General features: G+C 44.4%; 1 long non-coding RNA gene across 5 annotated transcripts in view; it reads left to right on the top strand.

Moving 5' to 3' along the window:
- Positions 1-1,778: 1,778 nt before the first annotated feature.
- LOC123278323 (uncharacterized) overlaps positions 1,779-22,021 on the top strand; it is an 80,796-nt gene continuing 60,553 nt past the window's right edge. For 4 of the 5 annotated variants that reach the window (XR_011495415.1, XR_006515664.2, XR_011495414.1 and 1 more), the window contains exons 1-2: positions 1,779-1,937; positions 4,488-4,640. This is a non-coding gene — a long non-coding RNA (uncharacterized lncRNA). The remainder of the gene's footprint in view (positions 1,938-4,487; positions 4,641-22,021) is intronic. The other variant, XR_011495413.1, reaches the window with a different exon arrangement.

Genomic DNA, 22,021 nt, shown 5'->3' with positions numbered 1-22,021 from the left:
GTTGCCAAGGGCACCACTGTCAGCACATGCCACCAGAGCCTGGGCTCGGGGTCTCTCCTCTGCAGCCCCCACCTGGTGTTTAAGGCCAAGGGTGGGAGGACGAGGTGAATTCATGCTGAGAGGAAAGAAGAGGACAAGCACCGCCCTAGGAAAGATTAACCCTAAACCACCAAGGATTGCAGGAGCTCCACACTTTGTTCCAGTTGCTAAAACTCTGACCGGGCTTGTCAGATTTAGCAAATGAAAATACAAGATGCCTGGAAAAATAGCATTGGGACAACTGAATATCCACATGCAAAAGAATGGAGTGGGAGCCCTTCTTTATACCACGTACCCAACTGATCACAGACCTAAAGCTCAGAGCGGGAACTGTAAAACTCTGAGAAGAAAACATAGGGGTGAATCTTTGTGACCTTGGGTTAAGCAAAGCCATCTTAGGTGTGATATCCACAAAAACACAAGCAACAACAAGAACAAAAATAGATAAATTCGACATCACCAAAATTGTAAAGTTTTGTATTTCAAAGGACACAATCAAGAAAGTGAACAGACAACCCACAGAATGGGAGGAAATATTTTCAAGTCATATATCTGATAAGAGTTTAGTATTCAGAATATATAAAGAACGCTTACAACTCAATAATGGAAAGATAAACATCCCAATTAAGAAAATGGGAGAGAAATCTGAATGGCTATTTTTTTCAAGGAAGATAGATACACATATGGCCAGTAAGCAGGTGAAAAGATGCTCATTAGCCGTCAGGGAAATGTAAATCAAAACCACAAGGAGATACCACTTTACACCTACCAGGATGGCTATGATAAAAAAACACCAGAAACTAAGAAGTCCAGTAAGGATGTGGAGGAATTGGAACCCTGTACACTGCTGTTGGGAATATAAAAAAATAGTTTAGCTGCTGTGGAAAATGGTTTGGCGCTTTCTCTAAATGTTAAGCATAAAGTTACAATATGATCAGTAATTCCACCCCTGGGTATATACCCGAGAGAAATGAAACTGTGTATCCAGACAAGAACTTGTGCATTCACTGCAACGTTATTAACCATAGCTCAAAGTGGAAACTATCCAAATGTCCATCAACTGATGCCTGGATAAACGAAATGTGTTATGTCCATACGATGGAATGTTACTCGGCAATAAAAGGAATGAGATGTTGCCACATATTATAACATGGATGAACCCTGAAAAAATTATGGTAAGTAGAATATGCCAGTCCTAAAACACTACATATTGCATGATTCCATTTATATAAAATGCCCAGAACAGGCAAATCTATAGAGACGAAAAGTAGATGAGTGGACATCTTCGGCTAGGGAATGGCGCTGGGCAAAGCGGATGGAGAGTGACTGCTAATGGGCACCAGGTTCCTTTTCTGGGTGATGAAAATGTTCTGAAATTGATCAAGGTGATGGTGGCACGACTCTATGACTATGCCAAAACCCAGTGAATTTTACACTTTAAATGGGCGAATTGTATGCTTTATAAATTCTCGCTCTATAAAGCTGTTAAAAATACAGAATGCCTAGTTAAGTTTGAATTTCAAATAAATCAGGACTAAGTTTTCAGTCTAAGTATGTCTTTTGCAATATTTGGGATGCACTTAGACTAAAAAATCAGTTGTTGTTTATCTGAAATGCAAGTTTAACTGGGCGTCCCGCATTTTATCTGGCAACCTCACATCTGAGTGCACTTCAGTGACCAGAGGATAACTTTGAGAATCATTAAAGCGGGTCACTCTTTTTTTTAAACCTCTAGGCTACCTGGAATCAGAGATGCAGTCAGCCCGGAGGTGGTTCCAGGTCTCTGAACGTCCCTCCTGGAGCGGTCTCCTTGGTTCCCTCCAAACAACGTGTCATCCATCCCTCAGCCAGGGAGGGTTTGCCTGAAGCCCTCGGAGCTGCATGAGCAGGACCTACAGGTTGTATAGGAAATAACTCGATTCATCTGTGCATATCGTCCTGTGAGACAGGCCCCTCTTCCTGGCTACTTTCTTTGGAACCAGGGCAGACCCCAGGCCATGGCTCTTTGGTTACTTTCAGATCATGCCAAATCCTGTGGGCACCTTATTCCCCTCAAGTCTCGGTCCGGTAGTTAGCATGTGCAGCTCCCCAGACTCATCAAAACCCGTCACTTCACTCAATGTCGGGGCTTCTCTCCTCCCCCAGACCCGGGAAGGGGAAGCAAGGAAGGGGGCTGGTTCTTCTTTCTTTACTCTGCCAGCTCCTTCTTAACCTCCCCCTCCCCTACGGCAGTTCTGACCTCTCCAGGGAGGGGGAGGGGCAGGATAGTTTCACTTTTCTGGTACCATTACAGAGCTGGTCTTGGAGGGGCTTTAAACAGACTCTTTCTCATGTTCTGCACAAATTCATGAGAAGTTTTGGATTCTACCTTATAACGTAGCTGTTTGCTTTATTCTTTTTTTTTTTTTGCTGAGGAAGATTAGCTTTGAACTAAGATCTGTGTCAATCCTCCTCCACTTTATATGTGGGACGCTGCCACAACATGGCTGATGAGTGGTGTAGGTCCAAGCCCAGGATCTGAACGCACAAACCCAGGCCCTTGAAGTGGAGCATGCCAAACTTAATCACTACGCCACTGGGCTTGCCCCTGTTTGCTTTATTCTTAAAATGTGTGTATTGATGACTAATTAAACACTTGACTTTTTGATCTCTTCCTCCACGTTTCTACTCCTGCCCTCAGAGCTTCCAGTTAAATCTCTGCTCCAGGGACACGTGGCACACCCATCCTGGGGGTGGATGTAAATCACGCAGTTAGGGAAGCACTGGGCTCCAGCTTGGGACCTACAGTCCCCAGAGGGTTGTCCTTGTGGCCTGGTGGCCTAGGCTTACATGGAGGCCGTCTGTTTGGAGGTCATAAGACTTTGTGTCCAGGAAACTCTAGTTCATTCTCTCTACTCAGTGCTGTTGGGTACTGGTCCACATTACCAAAACACAAACATACACACAAATAATTTATAGGATGTGATGCAATTATTTCATGTCTGCATTGCACTGTGCCTGCTAATAACCACCAGGGAAAAATGTTGTGTCCCACTAATGCAGGTCCCCAAATGTTGTCTTGCAATGGCTTCTCTGGGACATTCAGGTGGTGGGTTGATATTGTGTTGTCTGGGCTAGTTATTGCATTGTTCTCAGCTGAATGCAAGGCATTCTCCAGAGAATTGTTCTGGAATTTTTTCCTGGAACAGTCATCTCCTCAGACGAATGCACAGGGCTGGGAAAAAGAGGCAGGAGGTCAGCGTCACTTTTCCTGAGACCCGAGGGTGAGAGGTGCAGGCACCAGCACCCTCCGAGAACCCCCCACGAACACAGGGAAACCGCTAAGGCCCGGGCCAGGGGAGGGCGGGGATGTGGACGGGTGCTTGTCCATCATTGTTCTGGCAGCATCATTTACAGTAGCCAACAAGTGGAAGCAACCCAAGGGTCCATAAACGGATGAATGGATAAGCACAACGTGGTCCAGCCATATGATGACGTATTATTCATCCTTAAAAAGGAATGGAATTCTAACATGTGCTAGAATTTTGAGGACATTATGTTAAGTGAAAGAAGCCAGTCACAAGACAAATTCTCTGTGAATCTACTTGATGCGTGCTTCCTGGAGGAGTCAAATTCCTCGAGAGGGAAAGCAGGATGGTGGGTGCCAGGGGAGGGGGAGGGGGGCTGGGGAGTTAGTGTTTAGTGGGGACAGAGTTTCAGTTTGGGAGGATGAAAAAGTCCTGTGGATGGATGGCAGTGATGGCTGCACAACAACGTGAATGTGCTTAATGACACCAAACTGTACACTTAAAAATCATTAACATGGTAAATTTTGCGTTATGTATATTTTACCACAATAAAAAAAAGGGTAAAGAAAGAAAAGACACTGTGAGGAGCGACCTCCCCACCCGCATTGGGAGGGCCTGGAGATGGTCCTTCTAAAGCACTGGATGCGCCATAATGAGGCAGGTTTCTCCCCGCACGCAGCTCCTCAGCCCGGCTCTCCCCTCCCCTCTGAGCCTGCAGGCTGGAGCAAATCTTCCCTCTGTCCGGAGGGCGAGATGCTTCATCTGCGGTGGAACCTCTGCCTTCAAGAGTAAATTTTCTCCCACCAGCAACTTTGTCCTGAGGGGGGAACCAGGTAGCAGGGGCTGACTCAAGCCAGTGTACACATCTCTCTGCCACCTCTCACACTAGTCCCGCGTCAGTTAAGTCACTTGCATAATGTCACATGGCTAGAAAGTGCTAGACGCCAAAATCGAACCCTTGCCAGTCTATTCCAAGGCCCATGGTCTTAACAGCTCTTCTTTGCAGCCATTGGTTCTTCAAAACTCAGCTCAGATCCCCCTTGTCTCGGAAAGCATCTCGAGCTCTCTGGGCTGGGAGCTGCTCCCTTTTGCATGGCCCTGTGGTCCTTGCGCTCCCGTGGGACCAAGTCTGCTGGCTTTCATGTGTTTGTTTGCCCACAGCCTCCCCCATCAGACCGAGGGGCCCTCAAAGGCAGCCCGTGCCTTGTGTATCTCCATGGACTGAGCGCCGTGGAGACCAGCGGCTGCCTCCTGGATCCTCCCCACGGTCCGTGACGATCGGGCCCGCCTATCTGTGAATCCCTGGAGATTTAGGTAAGAGACTACGTTGCCACATGCAATCCCACCCTGTATATTTCCAAGGCCCTCCCGTGGTGAGAATGCCCTCTGGGTGTGATGCACTGAGAAAAATGACTTCCGCTCTTCTAGAGAATCAAAATATTAAAGAGAGAGGATGTCTTTCACAGCTGGGAGCAAATCTTCTTCTTCTCTGGTTCCTGTCTTTCGCTGATTCGTGGCTCAGTGTGCATTGGGGAATATCTTAATTCTACAGTGTTCTGCGTGAGGAATGGGTTTATTCAGCACGGCTGGCATCATAGGGTAGACGAGCCCCTGAGGATCACTGAATAGGAAAGCATCTCCGAGCCCAGTGGAGGAGAATTCTGAGTTGTCCCATGTCCTTCCAAATGTGTCTGTGCAGATACTATTCTACTGATCACACTAAAGTGAACACTGTCTGTTCAACAAAGGAGATCATGCAGGTGTCCCACAGGGAGAAAGTATTTGTAATATCTAATACTGACAGAGGATTAAAATAGAGGTTCAATGATACACAAACCTCCTTGGAATTCATCAAGGAAAAGATGGACTGTCTTTCTACCTTGTATTCTTGCTTCTTGATTGTTTCTAACATCTGTCTTTCATAAATAAGGAAGAAAACAGTTTAATGGTAGAAATATTTAGGTCAAGGAAGACTTGAGTCTCAGTTTGTGATGTTGTGTCCGAAACATCTAAAATTTTAAAGTTATTTTCGCTAACTGATATGTTGATAGAGGCAGCGTGATGCGATAGATTGTGTTAGAGACCAAATGTTTGTGTCTCCCTCGCTCCCTAGATTCATTTGCTGCAGGCCTGACCCCCAGTGCAGCTGCATTGGAGCCGGAGCCCTAAGAAAGTTAATTAAGGTTAAATGAGGTCATAAGGCTGGGCCCCTGATAGGATTAGTGTCCTTGTAAGAGAGACACCAGAGAGCTCCACTGTCCGCAAGCCAGGAAGAGGGCTCTCCTTGGAAACCCACCTTGATCATAGGCTTGATCACGGACTTCTTCTCAGCCTCCAAAATCGTGAGCAAATAAATTTCTGTGGTTCAGGCCACCCAGTCTGTGATACGGTGCTGTGGCAGCCTGAGCTGACTAACACAGACCAGTAGTTCTGGATTAGACAAAATTGGGTTGAAATTCTGGTTCTTCCGCTTGCTGATTGAACTTGGACAAGTTATTCAATCTTTCTGAGCTTGATAAGTAACATAGGATTAAGGTAGCTTGTTGGTAGTTTTGTTGTTAGGGTTAGAGATGACTTTTGGCACCAAATAGACCTTCAATAGGGTCTCACTGAGTTCTAGAGTATGCCCTGTGATGATCTTCTTTCCCAAGAGCCGATCCTCGCCCGGGCCTTGAATTGTGAAACAATGAATAGGTGGTAACTTGGAGGATATGTGTCATTGGAATGGACAAGGCAAAGGGGACCCTTTTCCAAATTCAATTAGTATTTCTATATTTATTCTTTTCATTGTAAGGCTTCAGCACAGACTCCTCTTGGGAAGAAACCAGTTCACACCACTATTAATAGGCATACCCAGCTAGTCATTACAGTTCTCAACTCCCCAGCGAGCCTTCCGAGGAACGGGAAGCTTACAAATAGAACCCAACCTCTTCCCTTGGGCCCAGCCAAGAGAAACGCATTTTTGCTCCAAGGGAAAATGCTCATAAAAGGGCCTGAGTGTTTACTTAAATGTGGCGAATGCCTTTATTCCGGCCACACACAACCAGTATTTGACTAGACACTGAATTCCTAATTCTAAGGTGAATTTTTGAGGAGCTGTTAAGAACGTTGAGAATTAAACACTTAGGTTGTGACGATACCTAGTTCCTGCAATTAGACTAGGTGTAGATTTTTGTGTTGATCGGGGAGGGGGGGTGTGTGGAGAGGTCTTTGCCGAAGTTGATCTTATTGATGACAAGTCTTAAAGGCAGTCTTAGAGTGGCTTCTGTAAATGTCTGAGTGGCAGTCATTCAACGTTCCCCCAAACCTTGGGTTTAGAGCTTGTGTTGAGCCTAGATTTCTGTGTGCTTTGTAGAGTTACTGCGTTCTAGGATTCCAAGCACGGTACCATAGTTCGATGTCCTAATCTTTGATTTAACCAAGGATGGACGTGTGAGAAGAGTCCAGACATTCCTTCGTGATACTGATAGTTCGGATTCTGAAGTGGGCAAAATGTGAAACTGAAGAGTTTATGTCACCCTTTTAAGCTACAGAATAAACGACTGATATTTGATCCGTCAAAAAGTTTGGACAATCCATGACAAACCTACTTTAAAATTAAAGATAAGCTTCGCTCCTTGTCTTCCTCAGAAAGCAAAATTTTAAATGCTTGTATCATAAGCAAAACAAGTTGCTAAAATGTTGTTGCCCATGAGAACCCTATGAACAAAGTTAGAGAAAGATGGCGGATTTGGAGAAGGTGTCAGGCCGCAGGAAGCTCTGTTCAGAGCTCAAACCAATAAGGAAGATACAAGGAACACCTACCAACCAAAAGGGAAAGAAGCAACTCTAATGGAAAAAAGGGTGAAGGGTGTAAATAGGTGATTTACAGGAGAAGAGACCCCCAAAGGTGCTCAAGCATATGAGGAGACCCTCATGATGAAGGGAAGAAATGCAAAGCAAAAGAATAAGAGACCACTTTAAATCTCCCAGGCACAATTAGGAAGCCTTCCAATGCTGAGTGTTGGCAGGTGAGTGGATAGTGGGACCCTCAGGCCTTGCTGGTGGGGTGTAGACAGATGCAGTACTTGGGAGAGCAAAGTGGCAGTACTTCATCTAAGTAAGCACAGGCACACTCAGCGATGAGCACTCGGGAGCACCCAGGACAGGAGCAGCCAGCCATGGTGCTCCTGGGCATGGGTCCCAAAGGCATTCTCACAGAATCATGGCAGCTGCGGGCGAGGATGTGTGTTGCACTGTTGAGGGTGTCCCAGGAAGCTGGGCACACTTGGCTGCCTGCCCCTGGGCCGCAGGGGTGGCTAATGTGCAGGAAGCTCTTCCCAGAGCCCCGGCAGTGGTTAGAGATGCTGGACCAGATGTGCTGGACCATCCTTGCTGGGATGTGAATACTCTCCATGTTTCCCTCCCTCCCTTTCAACAGAGATACCCAAGTTTTCTTCCACTTGTCTATTTTCTTCCCTGGTGTGTAATTCACTCCCAATAATTTTGCCACTTATTCTTGGAAGGTTTTCCTACATTTGACTTAGTGGCACTATTTAATAGTAATTAATGGTAAGGTCTTCCTATCTTCCTTGCTCCCTGCCTTCCTCCCTCATTCATGTACTGGACACCCTCCACATGCACGTGCCCTGTGCTAGGAATATGAGAGGGAACTAAGTCACAGGGTAGACCTCCTAGAATGTCATGTTAACCAACTGATACTCTACATACATTTATTTGTTGTACAGGCCAGGGGTTCTCAAACTTTTTGGTTTTGGGGCCCCTTTCCACTCTTAAAAATTCCTGAAGCCCTCGAAGAGCTTTTCTTTTTGTGGATTGTGCTAAACAGAGCATTTTTACTGTATTAGAAAGTAAAACAGAAATTTAAAAAAATATTTATTCATTAATTGATCTAAAAATAATAATAAACGCAGGTTGACATAAGTAGTGTATTTTTTTAAAAATCTGTATTTTCTGAAAAACAAAATAGCCTATTAGGAAGAGCAGCATTATTTCTCATGTTTTTCAAGTCTCTTTATTGGCTGGCTTCGTGGAAGACAGCTGGATTCTCAGAGCTGCCTCTGTATTCCATCTGATGCAACATTACATGTTCCAAAGCTTCTGGAAAACTCCACCACACACTGAGAGAGCAAGAGTGAAAAAGACAAATAATGTCTCAGTGTTGTTATAAAAATGGCTTTGACCCTACGGGTTCCCTGAAAGGGCCTGAGACTCCCAGGGGTCCCTGGCTAGACCACACTTTGAGAACCACCAGGATCAGCCTCTCTGAAGTCGAGTGTAGTGCCTTCGTCCTAGAAGCCACACGACGGTCCTATGTGAGATCTAGGGTCGAAGTCTGGCTGGGATCATCAGGCAATAACCTAGAAACTGGCGCTGGAGGGGAAGTGATGTGAGCTGCAGGCACCGAACTTTCTTCTTAGCATTTACTCGTGTCTTTTGAGGGTTACATGAGTGCTCCTTTATTGACTATAGGAAGTGGGATATGGGTCGCTCATTGATTTTTGGCCATTGTTTACTGAGCACTTCCTACGGGATGATCATTTTGCTGAGGGAGTGCTTTCTCTTGCTAAAATGAGTTTATCCTTTGCGTTCCTCTCGACATAACAAAGGAGTTGAGTCAAAAGAGTCAAATGTTAGTGGCAATTGAATGGTGCTTGTGGGCCCTTTAATTGTGTGGTGGCTTTGACTTGTCTGAATCTGTGCTACTCATAGATCCCACTGTATATGGGGAACAAGGCGGGCACACATCCTTAGAGTGGAGACAAATTCTCAGAACGACTTCTGGAAAAATGTAGGTGGAAAGGAAGGAATCTTTGGCTCCAAACTTCTGCGGGGTAAGAATGGGTGCTACCTGTTGGAAAGCTGCTTGTCACAAGGGAGACATGGTGCCTTGAGGGCTCTGTGGGATTGTCACGATTCACTCGTCGTGGTGCTGGCCTCCTCAGGCTGTGCTAGGCGCCAGGGAACAGATTGTGTTTGAAAAATAGAGCTGGGTAACTTTGTAGCAGCAGAATGTCAACAACAACATAATGGTCCCCTAAGAGATGACTGGTTAAGAACATCACAGGACAGCTATGCCGTGGAAGGCAAGAAGGGTGTGCTCTTTATGTGCTGATGCAGACAGTTCGAGAAAGAGCGTTAAATTCAAAAAGAAAGTGCAGAATAGGGTATACAGCATGGTCCCCTTTTTGTAAAGGGGACGGAGGAATATATATTTGCATAACAATCTTTGAAGAATATATAAAACCATCTGCTAAGAGTGGAGCCCTACGGGACGGAGTCGGAAGCAAGCTCCTTGTACCAGATACCTTCTTATGCTTTTTGATACCAAGTGAATGTATTATCTATTCAAACATTAGCTATGTTTAAAAATAATAAAAAATAGTAAAATCCAGATGGAAAGCAATCCCAATCCTTCTCACTAAAGCCTCTTGGTTTTTCTAGACAAGGAATAGCCCCTCTGTAAACCGAGGCAGTCCCATTGCTGAGCTCAATGACTTTTCAGTGTTAACGGACGTCAGACTTACTGACTGTGTAACTGTGAGAAATGCAAAAAGGCTTGTACCCAAATCACCGCTGTTTGGCTCAGCCAAGCAGACCTTTATTGATCCCTGTCGCGTCTCGTCGGCTTGGTTTTGAGGAGGGTCATACAGAGACTAAGTGTTCAGAAATGTTGGATCGAGGGTGGAATTTTAACAGTTTTCTTTGGACGGGTTTCAGGGTGCACATTCTTTGAGAGGGTGCCTAAGTGTGCAAAACCGTTAGGTGGGACCCTAAGGCCGCCTCACGGAGCCCTTCCACAGGAAGGAGGTGCCGCCAAGGCGGGAGGCACTTAGCCTACTGGAGTGGTGGCGGGATTGGCCGTGTGTCTCTGGGGAAGCTCTCAGCAAACTAAAGGTAAAGAAGGTAGTGGCTTTTTAAAGGCAGATGTGGGTTCCGGGGACGTCTCAAACGCAGCAGGAAAGAGAAGGTTTGAGTCTTGACAAAAAGCATCATTTTTAAAATGTTTAATAAAGCACATGGTTCCCATCCTATTACATAGTCAACATGTGTCAAAGTTTTAGTTTAATTAATGAAGAGACAACGGCTTGAAGTATTCCCTCATGCACTTTCCTTTTCTAGAACATCAGTGGCTGTCCAGTGCCCACAAACTGCAAATTAAAACATTAGGAGAAGTCTAAGGCAGCCCAGCCTACCCCAGCCTCCTTGCTGTCCCACCTGTGTGGTGTCCCACCTGTGTGGTGTCCCACCTGTGTGGTGTCCCACTTGTATGGTGTCCCACCTGTGTGGTGTCCCACCTGTGTGCCACACTCAGAAGGGCCGCTCCTTGGTTTAATGCTCTGCTCTTGCCATCTTGAATTTCTCGATTTTTGAACAAGTGGCCCTGTATTTTCATTTTGCAATGGGCACCCAAATTATGCAGGCGTCCTGTGCTGAACTCATTGCTTCTGGAACCAGAATTCATCTATAGTTTTTTTTTTTTAATTAATTAAACTTATCAGGTTGAACTTATTTTAAAACAGAAGTCTGCTATTCTTGAATTTTATTTCATTTTAAAAACCCTCTATAGCTTGGTTTTCAGTAAAGTCATTCTGTCTGCTCAGGAGAAGTTTTGTAAAATAATTCCTGATAATTGGCTCATAATCTTTCCTGGAATGGGCCGTTTGTTGTTAGAATAGGAGGGGCCGGGAGCTGAAGAAACAGAGCCCCATTTAAGGCAATGAAACTTGGCACCATTGAGTGATTTTATTATATGCGCTGAGCGGTTAACAGCTTTGTCGTCATAGGTGGATGTGTGTTGAGGTTTGAATTGAGGTGGAACTGAGTGTGATCTGTAGAGCTACCAGGGAAAATATCCTTCTATTTTTTTGGAACGTGGGAAGAGTTTTAATTTCAAAGAGCATGTTAGGTAAGCATTTGCTCTTTTGCCCGAAAGTCGTTTGTTTGTAGTTTTGAAAATGTGATGCTGTGTTCTCCAGTAGGATTGTCTCTCAGTTTAATGGAGGATGTGTTAAAAACAAGCGCTTCTATCTAAGCAGGAATGTAGTTGCGTATCGCTTAAAGACGAGGCTACGTTCTGGGAAATGCGTCATTAGGGGACTTTGTCATTGTGCGAGCATCATAGAGTGTGTCTACACAAACCAAGGTGGGACAGCCCGCTATACACCTGGGCTTTGTGGTACTAATCTTAGGGGACCACTGTCATATGTGCGGTCCCTTGTTGACTGAAACGTCATTACGCGGCTCACGGCTATGTGAAAGGAATGCCGGGACCCTGCCTGGCAGCATCCCTGTGTAGACTTTCTGTTTCATCACGACGTGTTGGGAACAATTGTGCAGAGAGTTTTGGTTTTAACTTAATCATTTAAGAAAGACTTAAACATCCAATTGAATTTTTTCTGTAGAAATTTTAAGATTTATGTTTTGTTCTATTCTACTAAATATTTTCCCTTAACCTCCATGTGCACGTTTGAAGATGAATAAATTCCCCTAATCTGTGCCGCGAATCTCAGTCTGGAAGCCCTCAGCGTAAGTTTCTCAGCATTCATTCTCAGTGCACTTTCTCGTGCATGCTGTGGGATCCAAATGGGCAGATGATATTGCCATATTTAACCTGTTAATTTTAACATATACAACAATGTCATACGAATCCTGTATAACTTTAAGGGTGCATTCTATATTAGATTATATATATAAATAATCAATAGGCTATTTGTCTTTCAGCAGTTGTACGTTTACAGAAAAATTAAGTGGACAGTACAGAGAGTTCCCATGTATCCTCTTGCTCCCCCCGCCCCCCCGAGTTTTCCCTGTTAGGAACATCTTATGTCAGTGTGCTACATTTATTATAAACGATGAGCCAATATGTATCATTTTGTTAACCGAAGTCCCTAGTTTATGTGAGGGCTCACTCTTTGTGGTGTGCATCCTGTGAGTTTTGGCACATGTATAATGACGTGCACCATCATTACAGCATCATCCAGAGCAGTTCACTGCCCTAAAAATCCTCTGTGCCCCATCTATTTATCCCTCCCCTGCCAACCCCCTGAACACTGGCAACCACCGATCTTCTTACTGTCTCTAGAGTTTTGCTTTTTCCAGATGTCACACAGCTGAAATAATATAGTATTTTCAGATTGGCTTCTTTCATTTAGTAATGTGCATGTAAGTTTCCTTCGTGTCTTTTCCTGTCTTAATAACGCCTTTCTTTTTTTTTTTCAATGAGGAAGATTGGCTCTGAGCTAACATCTGTTGCCAATCTTCCTCTTTTTCTTTCTCCCCAGAGCCCCAGTGCATAGTGGCATATCCTAGTTGCAGGTCATTCTTGTTCTTCTATGTGGGATGCCACCACAGCATGGCCTGATGAGTGGTGTGTAGGTCCATGCCTGGGATCCGAACCAGCGAACCCTGGGCCGCCAAAGTGGAGTGTGTGAACTTAACCACTCGGCCACAGGGCCGACCCCTGATGACTCCTTTTAAAATAATATTCCATTGTTTGCACGTACCACAGTTTGTTTATCCATTCACCCACGGAAGGACGTCTTGGTTGCTTCTAAGGTTTGGTAATTATGAATAAAGCTGCTATAGACATCTGTATGCAGGTTTTTGTGTGGACATAGATTTCCAACTCGTCTGAGTAGATGAATATATATATATTTATAAATTATAGTTTATGAAAGAGAAAAAGATCATATATTATTTCAGAGTATGAACCCTGGATCGCATGTGAACTATGTTGTGTGTTAGGAGTGTAAGTTAAAAGTGAATTTAGTGAAAAAAAAAGGGGGGGGTGGGCCCCATGACCAAGTGGTTAAGTTTGCAGGCTCTGCTTCAGCAGCCCAGGGTCTTGGCTGTTCGGATCCTGGGTGTGGACGTGGCACCGCTCACCAAGCCATGCTGAGGCGGCGTCCCACATAGCACAGCCAGAGGCACTCACAGCTAGAATATACGACTAAGTCCTGGGGGGCTTTGGGGGAGAAGAAGAAGAAGAAAAAAAGAAGATTGGCAACAGATGTCAGCTCAGGGCCAATCTTTAAAAAAAGTGCCACAAACGACACTATTGGAAGAAGTGATGAAAGTGGAACGTGGACTACAGATTAGGTAAAAGTATTGTATCGAAGCTAGATTTTCTGACTTTGATAGCCCTCCTGTGGGTCTGTGTTCCTACGACATTACTACTTCTGTATTAAGGTGTAAAGGGCCATGATGTGCATAACCTACTCTCACGTGGTTCAGAAAAAAATAAATAGTAATATGTGTGTATATAAGCATTTGTGTATACGTAGGTATGTATATATTAAAAAAAGAAAAAGCAGAGCAGGGTGGAGGGAGCAGGGCTGTTGGAGATGGAAAGGGATGGGAGGGGATGGGAGGGAGGGGCAGGAGGCAAAAGTCAACAGGGTGATGGATTAGTGTCCTGGGGTGGCCGCAAAAAGCACCACAAACTGGCTTATCACGACAGCGATTTATTCTGTCACAGTTCTGGAGGCAGAAGTCAGAAAGTCCACTGGTGTCCACAGGGCCATGTTCTCTCTGAAGGCTCTGGGGAAGGGTGCTTCCTGGCCTCTTCCAGCTTCTGGTGGCTCCAGACAGTCCTTGGCTTGTGGCGGCATCGCTACAATCTCTGCCTCTGTCTTCACGTGGCCTCCTCCCCTACGTGTCTCTGTGTGACGAATCTCCTTTTCCTTTTCTTATACAGACGTCAGTCATTGGATTTAGGCCCCACCCTAAATCCAGGATGATTTCAGCTTGAGGTTCGTAACTAGTTACATTTGCAAAGACCGTATTACCTAAGGAGATCACATTTACGAGTTTCAGGTGGGCATCAATTTTCCAGGGGTGCTATCTGACCCACTACAGGATCTGGGTAGGTCTCAATGAGAAAAATAGATGGAGAAAAGCTTACAGGAGGTGAGGGAGTGAGCAGACAGCTCTCTGGGGTAAGCGTGTTCCAGGAGGAGGGGTCAGCTGGAACACGCTCCCTGGGATGGAGCTGGCCTGGTGGAGTTGAAGGCAGCGAAGAGGCCGTGTGGCTGCGGCAGAGGCGGTGGGTAGAAGAGATCCTGCCGTGGGAGAGGCATCACGGAGGGGCTTAGAGACTATCATAGGGACTCTGCATTTAGCTCTGTGACAACTGGGGGCCGTGCAGGGCACGGAGAAGAAGAATGACACCATCTAACTTGGGTGATGAGAAGAGGAGCAGGGAGAGGGTTAGGAGGCTGGATCGAGACCAGGAGTGAGCTGAGGATGGCTGGATCCTGGATTCAGTTTAAGGAAGGGCCAACAGGAGCTCCTGGCTAATTGGAGGTGAGGGGGTGGCCGGAGAGAGCGAGAGAAGGAAGACTTGAGAATGGCTCCAAGGCCCTTGGCCCGAGCAACCCGAAGCATGGAGCCAAGTCAGTGGAGATGGGGAGGTTTTGTGGGGCAGCAAGTTTGGGTGGAAAGAGCAGGAGCTCAGCTTGGGGCACGTTGAGCGTGAGACGTTGGGGTTGAGGTGTTGCGTTGGCCGTTGAATATGCACGTCTGGGATCTGGGAGAGAGCTCTGGGCTGGAGACACACATTGGTGGGTGGGTGGCTTTTTTCATGATTGGCTTTTCCTAGACGTTAGTACTTGGGCTTATAGATGGAAAAGAGGGTGGGGAGAAGATAGAGAAAGGAAGGAGAGAGGGGAGATATGGGGAAAGTAAGTGGGGTCAGACACTTCACGGGGGGCACCACGTGGGATTGTTGGCAGAAGTGGTGCGAAGGGGAGAAGAAAGGGCTTTGGAATCAGACAGCCCTGAGCCTCTGTTTCCACTGCTGTGAAACGAGGACAATCATAGCCATCCTCCACCCACCAAGGACCATGGTGTGAATGACCCAGCACAGGCAGAACACCCAACAGGACCATAACAGCAGCTAAGGCTTCACGGTTCTTACCAGGCGCCAGTTCTGAGCACTTTACGTGTTAACTCACTGAGCCCTCGCAGTAGCTATGAGGCAGGCTGATTATTCTTTCTGTTTGGGAGTTGAGCCGTCTGAGGCACAGAGAGGTTACATACCTTGCTCAAGGTCACACAGCTGATAAGAGGCGGTGCCGGCTTTGCTCAGGCCATCTGTCTGCAGTGCCTACGATGTTCACCTAGACGGCTTCTCTGCATGTATGCTTGGCACAGACTAAATACTCAAAAAGTATTCATAAATAAAATCAGGGGCATAGGATCACGAGTATTGGGAATTATAAATAAGAGGGTCATGTTCTACTGCTGGTCCTGGGACAGTCAGGCCGAGGGAGCGACTCTCACTGCTTTCCTCACTCCCCCGTGTTCTGTACTAGCCGGGAGCAAATGAAGGTGACTGTCAGCTGGGGATTAGGGAGGACTCGTCTGTTCTGTCTTAAGACGTCTTAGTGGATCTGCCTGGGGGCACTTTTCTTCATATCCTGTTACCTTTGGACTATAATTTCCTTTATTTCTGTTTCCCTGAATTGCCTGTCTCCCTCTGTATTTTGACCTTTTCTTTTGGAGGATAGAATCATCTAATATTTATTAAGTGACTCCACAAACCGGAAGTGTGTCCTTTCAGCCTGGCGGCCCGGGGGGAGCAGGGCTGGGGGTGGCGTTCCCTCCTGGCCCAGGGCGTCTGCTCCCAGGTCCGGGGTGCGGGGGCAGCAGCTGCCCTGGGCTGTCGCACCCCAGAGCCTGGAGAGCGCGCACACGTTATGTGAGAGAGGCGTTGTCCCCAGCCCGCCCGGTCCCCAACAGACAGCTGTTGTGACCGGGGTGCCCCCTCAGGCTTCCCAAGCAAAGAGCGGCTTTGAAGCCCCATCTCACGCTGACGATCACTAACCGCCCTGGGGAGTCATCTGTTTTGGAAACGAAGCTGATCAAAGGCTCCTAAGGGACAAACGTGACCCCAGGTCCCCTCGCGAAGGTCGTGGGGAGAGGGCTGTGCCTCCTGCTAGAACACACGATGCTGGGTTGGGCTCTTTCCAGATCTCGGGGCCGGCGACGGGTGAGGCTAAAATCGATGGGAAAATATTAAAATGCCTCTATTCCTAACGTCCGAGGGACCCCACTCCCAGGAGCACCCCAGGGCCGCTTATGGAAATGCCCCCTTGCACTTCGCTTTTAACTAACTGACTGCCAAAGCAAGCAGCATCGACCACTAACCCCAGTTTACTTTTCTGAGGGGAAAATCACAAAATCGTTGCAAAGCAAATGTTCAGAGAGGTGTAAGGAAGGAACAAAGATCGCCAGCTGTTCCACCACCTAACATTTGGCGTATTTCCTTCCCAGCGTTTTTCCCACGTGCACGTGTTTTCAGGGTCTTACAAAGTTGCAATAATGCAGATGACACTTATTTGTTTCCTGCATTTTTTTTTCACACATTTATTTATTTATTTATTTATTTTAATTTATTTTTTTATTAATGTTATGATAGATTACAACCTTGTGAGATTTCAGTTGTACATTATTGTTAGTCATGTTGTGGGTACACCACTTCCCCCTTTGTGCCCTCCCCCCACCCCCCCCTTTTCCCTGGTAACCACCGATCAGATCTCCTTGTCAATATATTAACTTCCACCTATGAGTGGAGTCATATAGAGTTTGTCTTTCTCTGACTGGCTTATTTCGCTTAACATAATACCCTCGAGGTCCATCCACGTTGCTGCGAATGGGTCAATTTTGTCTTTTTTTATGGCTGAGTAGTATTCCATTGTGTATATATACCATATCTTCTTTATCCAATCATCAGTTTCTGGGCATGTAGGTTGGTTCCACGTCTTGGCTATTGTAAATAATGCTGCGATGAACATAGGGGTGCAAGGGACTCTTGGGATTTCTGATATCAGGTTCTTAGGATAGATACCCAGTAATGGGATGGCTGGGTCATAGGGTATTTCTATTTTTAACTTTTTGAGAAATCTCCGTACTGTTTTCCATAGTGGCTGTACCAGTTTGCATTCCCACCAACAGTGTATGAGGGTTCCTTTTTCTCCACAACCTCTCCAACATTTGTCGCGCTCTTGGTTTTGGATGTTTTTGCCAATCTAACGGGTGTAAGGTGATATCTTAGTGTAGTTTTGATTTGCATTTCCCTGATGATTAGCGATGATGAACATCTTTTCATGTGTCTATTGGCCATATTTATATCTTCTTTTGAGAAATGTCTGTTCATGTCCTCTGCCCATTTTTTGATCGGGTTGTTTGTTTTTTTGTTGTTAAGCCGTGTGAGTTCTTTGTATATTATGGAGATTAACCCTTTGTCAGATAAGTGGCTTGTAAATATTTTTTCCCAATTAGTGAGCTGTTTTTTTGTTTCAATCCTGTTTTCCCTTGCCTTAAAGAAGCTCTTTAGTCTGATGAAGTCCCATTTGTTTATTCTTTCTATTGTTCCCCTCAACTGAGGATTATAGTGTCCGAAAAGATTCTTTTGAAACTGATGTCAAGGAGTGTACTGCCTATATTCTCTTCCAGAAGACTTATTGTTTCAGGCCTAATCTTTAGGTCTTTGATCCATTTTGAGTTTATTTTGGTGTGTGGTGAAAAAGAATGGTCAATTTTCAATCTTTTGCATGTGGCTGTCCAGTTTTCCCAGCACCATTTGTTGAAGAGACTTTCTTCTCTCCATTGTAGGCCCTCTGCTCCTTTGTCGAAGATTAGCTGTCCATAGATGTGTGGTTTTATCTCTGGGCTTTCAATTCTGTTCCATTGATCTGTGGACCTGTTTTTGTACCAGTACCATGCTGTTTTGATCACTGTAGCTTTGTAGTATGTTTTGAAATTGGGGATTGTGATTCCGCCGGCTTTGTTTTTCTTGCTCAGGATTGCTTTAGCAATTCGCGGTCTTTTGTTGCCCCATATGAATTTTAGGATTCTTTGTTCAATTTCTGTGAAGAATGTTCTTGGGATTCTGATTGGGATAGCATTGAATCTGTAGATTGCTTTAGGTAGTATGGACATTTTAACTATGTTTATTCTTCCAATCCGTGTGCATGGAATGTCTTTCCATCTCTTTATGTCATCGTCAATTTCTTTCAAGAAAGTCTTGTAGTTTTCATTGTATAGATCCTTCACTTCCTTGGTTAAGTTTATCCCAAGGTATTTTATTCTTTTCGTTGCGATTGTGAATGGGACTGAGTTCTGGAGTTCTTTTTCTGTTAGTTCATTGTTAGTGTATAGAAATGCTACTGATTTATGTATGTTGATTTTATACCCTGCTACTTTGCTGTAGTTGTTGATTATTTCTAATAGTTTTTCTATGGATTCTTTGGGGTTTTCTATATATAAGATCATGTCGTCTACAAACAGCGAGAGTTTTACTTCTTCATTGACTATTTGGATTCCTTTTATTTCTTTTTCCTGCCAAATTGTTCTGGCCAACACCTCCAGTACTATGTTGAATAGGAGTGGTGAAAGTGGGCACCCTTGTCTTGTTCCTGTCCTCAGAGGGATGGCTCTCAGTTTTTGTCCATTGAGTATGATGTTGGCTGTGGGTCTGTCATATATGGCCTTTATTATGTTGAGGTACTTTCCTTCTATACCCATTTTATTGAGGGTTTTTATCATAAATGGGTATTGGATCTTGTCAAATGCTTTCTCTGCATCTATTGAGATGATCATGTGGTTTTTGTTTTTCATTTTGTTGATGTAGTGTATCACGTTGATTGACTTGCGGATGTTGAACCATCCCTGTGTCCCTGGTATAAATCCCAGTTGATCATGGTGTATAATCTTTTTGATGTATTGCTGTATTCGGTTTGCCAGAATTTTGTTGAGGATTTTTGCATCTATGTTCATCAGTGATATCGGCCTGTAGTTCTCCTTCTTTGTGTTGTCCTTGTCAGGTTTGGGGATCAGAGTGATGTTGGCTTCATAGAATGTGTTAGGGAGTACTCCATCTTTCTCAATTTTCTGGAATAGTTTGAGAAGAATAGGTATTAAGTCTTCTTTGAATGTTTGGTAGAATTCTCCAGAGAAGCCGTCTGGTCCTGGACTCTTATTTTTGGGGAGGTTTTTGATTACCGTTTCTATTTCCTTACTTGTGATGGGTCTATTCAGATTCTCCATTTCTTCCTGATTCAGTTTGGGGAGGTTGTAGGAGTCTAAGAAGTTGTCCATTTCTTCCAGGTTGTTCAATTTGTTGGCATATAGTTTTTCATAGTATTCTCTTATGATCCCTTGTATTTCATTGGTATCTGTTGTGATTTCTCCTCTCTCATTCCTAATTTTATTTATTTGCGATTTCTCTCTTCTTTTCTTGGTGAGTCTGGCTAAAGGTTTGTCAATTTTGTTAATTTTTTCGAAGAACCAACTCTTTGTTTCATTGATCCTTTCTATTGTCTTTTTTGTTTCAATATCGTTTATTTCTGCTCTTATTTTTATTATTTCCTTCCTTCTACTGACTCTGGGCTTTGTTTGTTCTTCTTTTTCTACTTCTGTTAGGTGTCGTTTGAGGTTGCTTATGTGAGCTTTTTCTTGTTTAGTGAGGTGAGCCTGTATTGCGATGAATTTCCCTCTTAGGACTGCTTTTGCTGCATCCCAGATGATTTGGTATGTCGTGTTCTCATTTTCATTTGTCTCCAGATAATATTTGATTTCTTCTTTAATTTCTTCAATGATCCATTGTTTGTTCAGAAGCGTGTTGTTTAGTCTCCACGTTTTTGCACCTTTCTCTGCTTTTTTCTTGCAGTTTTCTAGTTTCATAGCATTATGATCAGAAAAGATGCTTGATATTATTTCAACTCTCTTGTATTTATTGATGTTTGCTTTGTTTCCCAAAATATGGTCAATCCTTGAGAATGTTCCATGTGCACTTGAGAAGAATGTGTAACCTGCTGTTTTTGGATGAAGTGTTCTATATATATCTATTAAGTCCATCTGGTCTAATTTTTCATTTAATTCTATTATTTCCTTGTTGATTTTCTGTCTGGATGTTCTGTCCATTGGTGTTAATGGTGTGTTGAGGTCCGCTACTATTATTGTATTGTTGTTGATGTTATCTTTTAGTTCTATTAAGAGTTGCTTTACAAATTTTGGTGCTCCTGTGTTGGGTGCGTATATATTTATAAGTGTTACATCTTCTGGTGGAGAGTCCCTTTTATCATTATATACTGTCCCTCTTTGTCTTTCTTTATCTGTTTTGCTTTGAAGTCTACCTTGTCTGATATTAGTATAGCGACACCTGCTTTCTTTTGTTCATTGTTAGCTTGGAGTATTGTTCTCCATCCCTTCACTCTGAGTCTGTGTTTGTCTTTGGGGCTGAGGTGTGTTTCCTGGAGGCAGCATATTGTTGGGTCCTGTTCTTTGATCCATCCTGCTGTTTCCTGCATTTTTAACTTAATATTATCTCATGATCACATTCAACTTTGAAAAAAGTGATTGTGGGGCTGGCCCTGTGGTGTAGTGGTTAAGTCCAGTGCTCTGCACTTCAGCGGCCCGAGTTTGAGGGTTCGGATCCCAGGTGTGGACCTATATCACTCGTCAGCCATGCTGTGGTGGCAATCCACATATAAGGTGGAGGAAGACCGGCACAGATGCTAGCTCAGGGCTAATCTTCCTCACCAAAAAAAAGAAAAAGAAAAAGAAAAAGAAACAAGTGATTGTAATTAAAATCATCTTTATGAAAAGAATTTTAATTGTTCATCATATTCTATTTTGTCATATCACAATTGATATTACCAACTTACTACTGTTGGATTTTTAGGTTGTTTCCAATTTTTTGCCTAATCAAATATGTTGCAATGAACATCTGGCCAATGAACCTTGGCCATAGCTCAGATGTGTTGCTTCAGATGGTGGGTTCTCCAAGTTTCCTTAGTTTAATAGCAACTTTCAGGTCTCCACTTTTTTCTTAAAGTGTTATGAGAATTTTACCTTCTTCTCCACAGCAGACTGGCCTATTTTATTGTTTAGATAATGCTTTCAATCATTTAAATGACTTAATTCTAGGCCTACCCCTAGAGCCTTTCCGTGTGACGATGTCCCAGGAAGACACGCCCTGGGGCCCCTGAGGCCTGAGTCTCACCTGGTACAGGTCACACCCCTCATGGGATGAACACGCGCCAGGCTGAGAACCAGGCCTTGGCAGAGCCGTGCAGAAATGGAATCACAGGGCTGAGGGGCGGGATGTTTTTAGAGGTGGTTGATACATATTGTCATCAGGCATAACAAATTCCACATGGATAAAAGTGAAGTACAGGAAATGAAGTCATGGAAGAATTAGAAAATACGGATGAATACTAATCTGTTTTTAGGGTAAAGGAATTTCTAGATATGGAAGCAAAGGAACAGCATAATGAAAAAAAAAATGAGGGACTGGCCTGGTAGCATAGCGGTCAAGTTTGCGCGCTCTGCTTCGGCCGCCTGGGGTTCATCAATTTGGATACCAGGCGTGGACCTACACACTGCTTATCAAACCATGCTGTGGTGGTGACCCACATATGAAATAGAGGAAGATTGGCACAGATGTTAGCTCAGGGACAATCTTCCTCACTAAAAAAAAAAAAAACAGGATCTGATTCTATATCTGAAAATGACATTAACAAAATTGAAAGGTAGATAATAAACTAGAAGTCTCTACCTGCTGTACGTATCCATCATAGAGGTATATGAGATATTATATGTGTAGACAGAGATTTGATCTCTTTCCTCCAGAGCCCTTTCAACAGACGTTAAGCCAACACTACCCAAGGGGAAAATGAGCAACCACC

Source organism: Equus asinus, chromosome 18, assembly GCF_041296235.1.
Source record: "Equus asinus isolate D_3611 breed Donkey chromosome 18, EquAss-T2T_v2, whole genome shotgun sequence".
Taxonomy (NCBI): domain Eukaryota; kingdom Metazoa; phylum Chordata; class Mammalia; order Perissodactyla; family Equidae; genus Equus; species Equus asinus.
The sequence above is the reverse complement of the archived record's forward strand: the minus strand, read 5'-3'. Positions and strand labels throughout refer to the sequence as shown.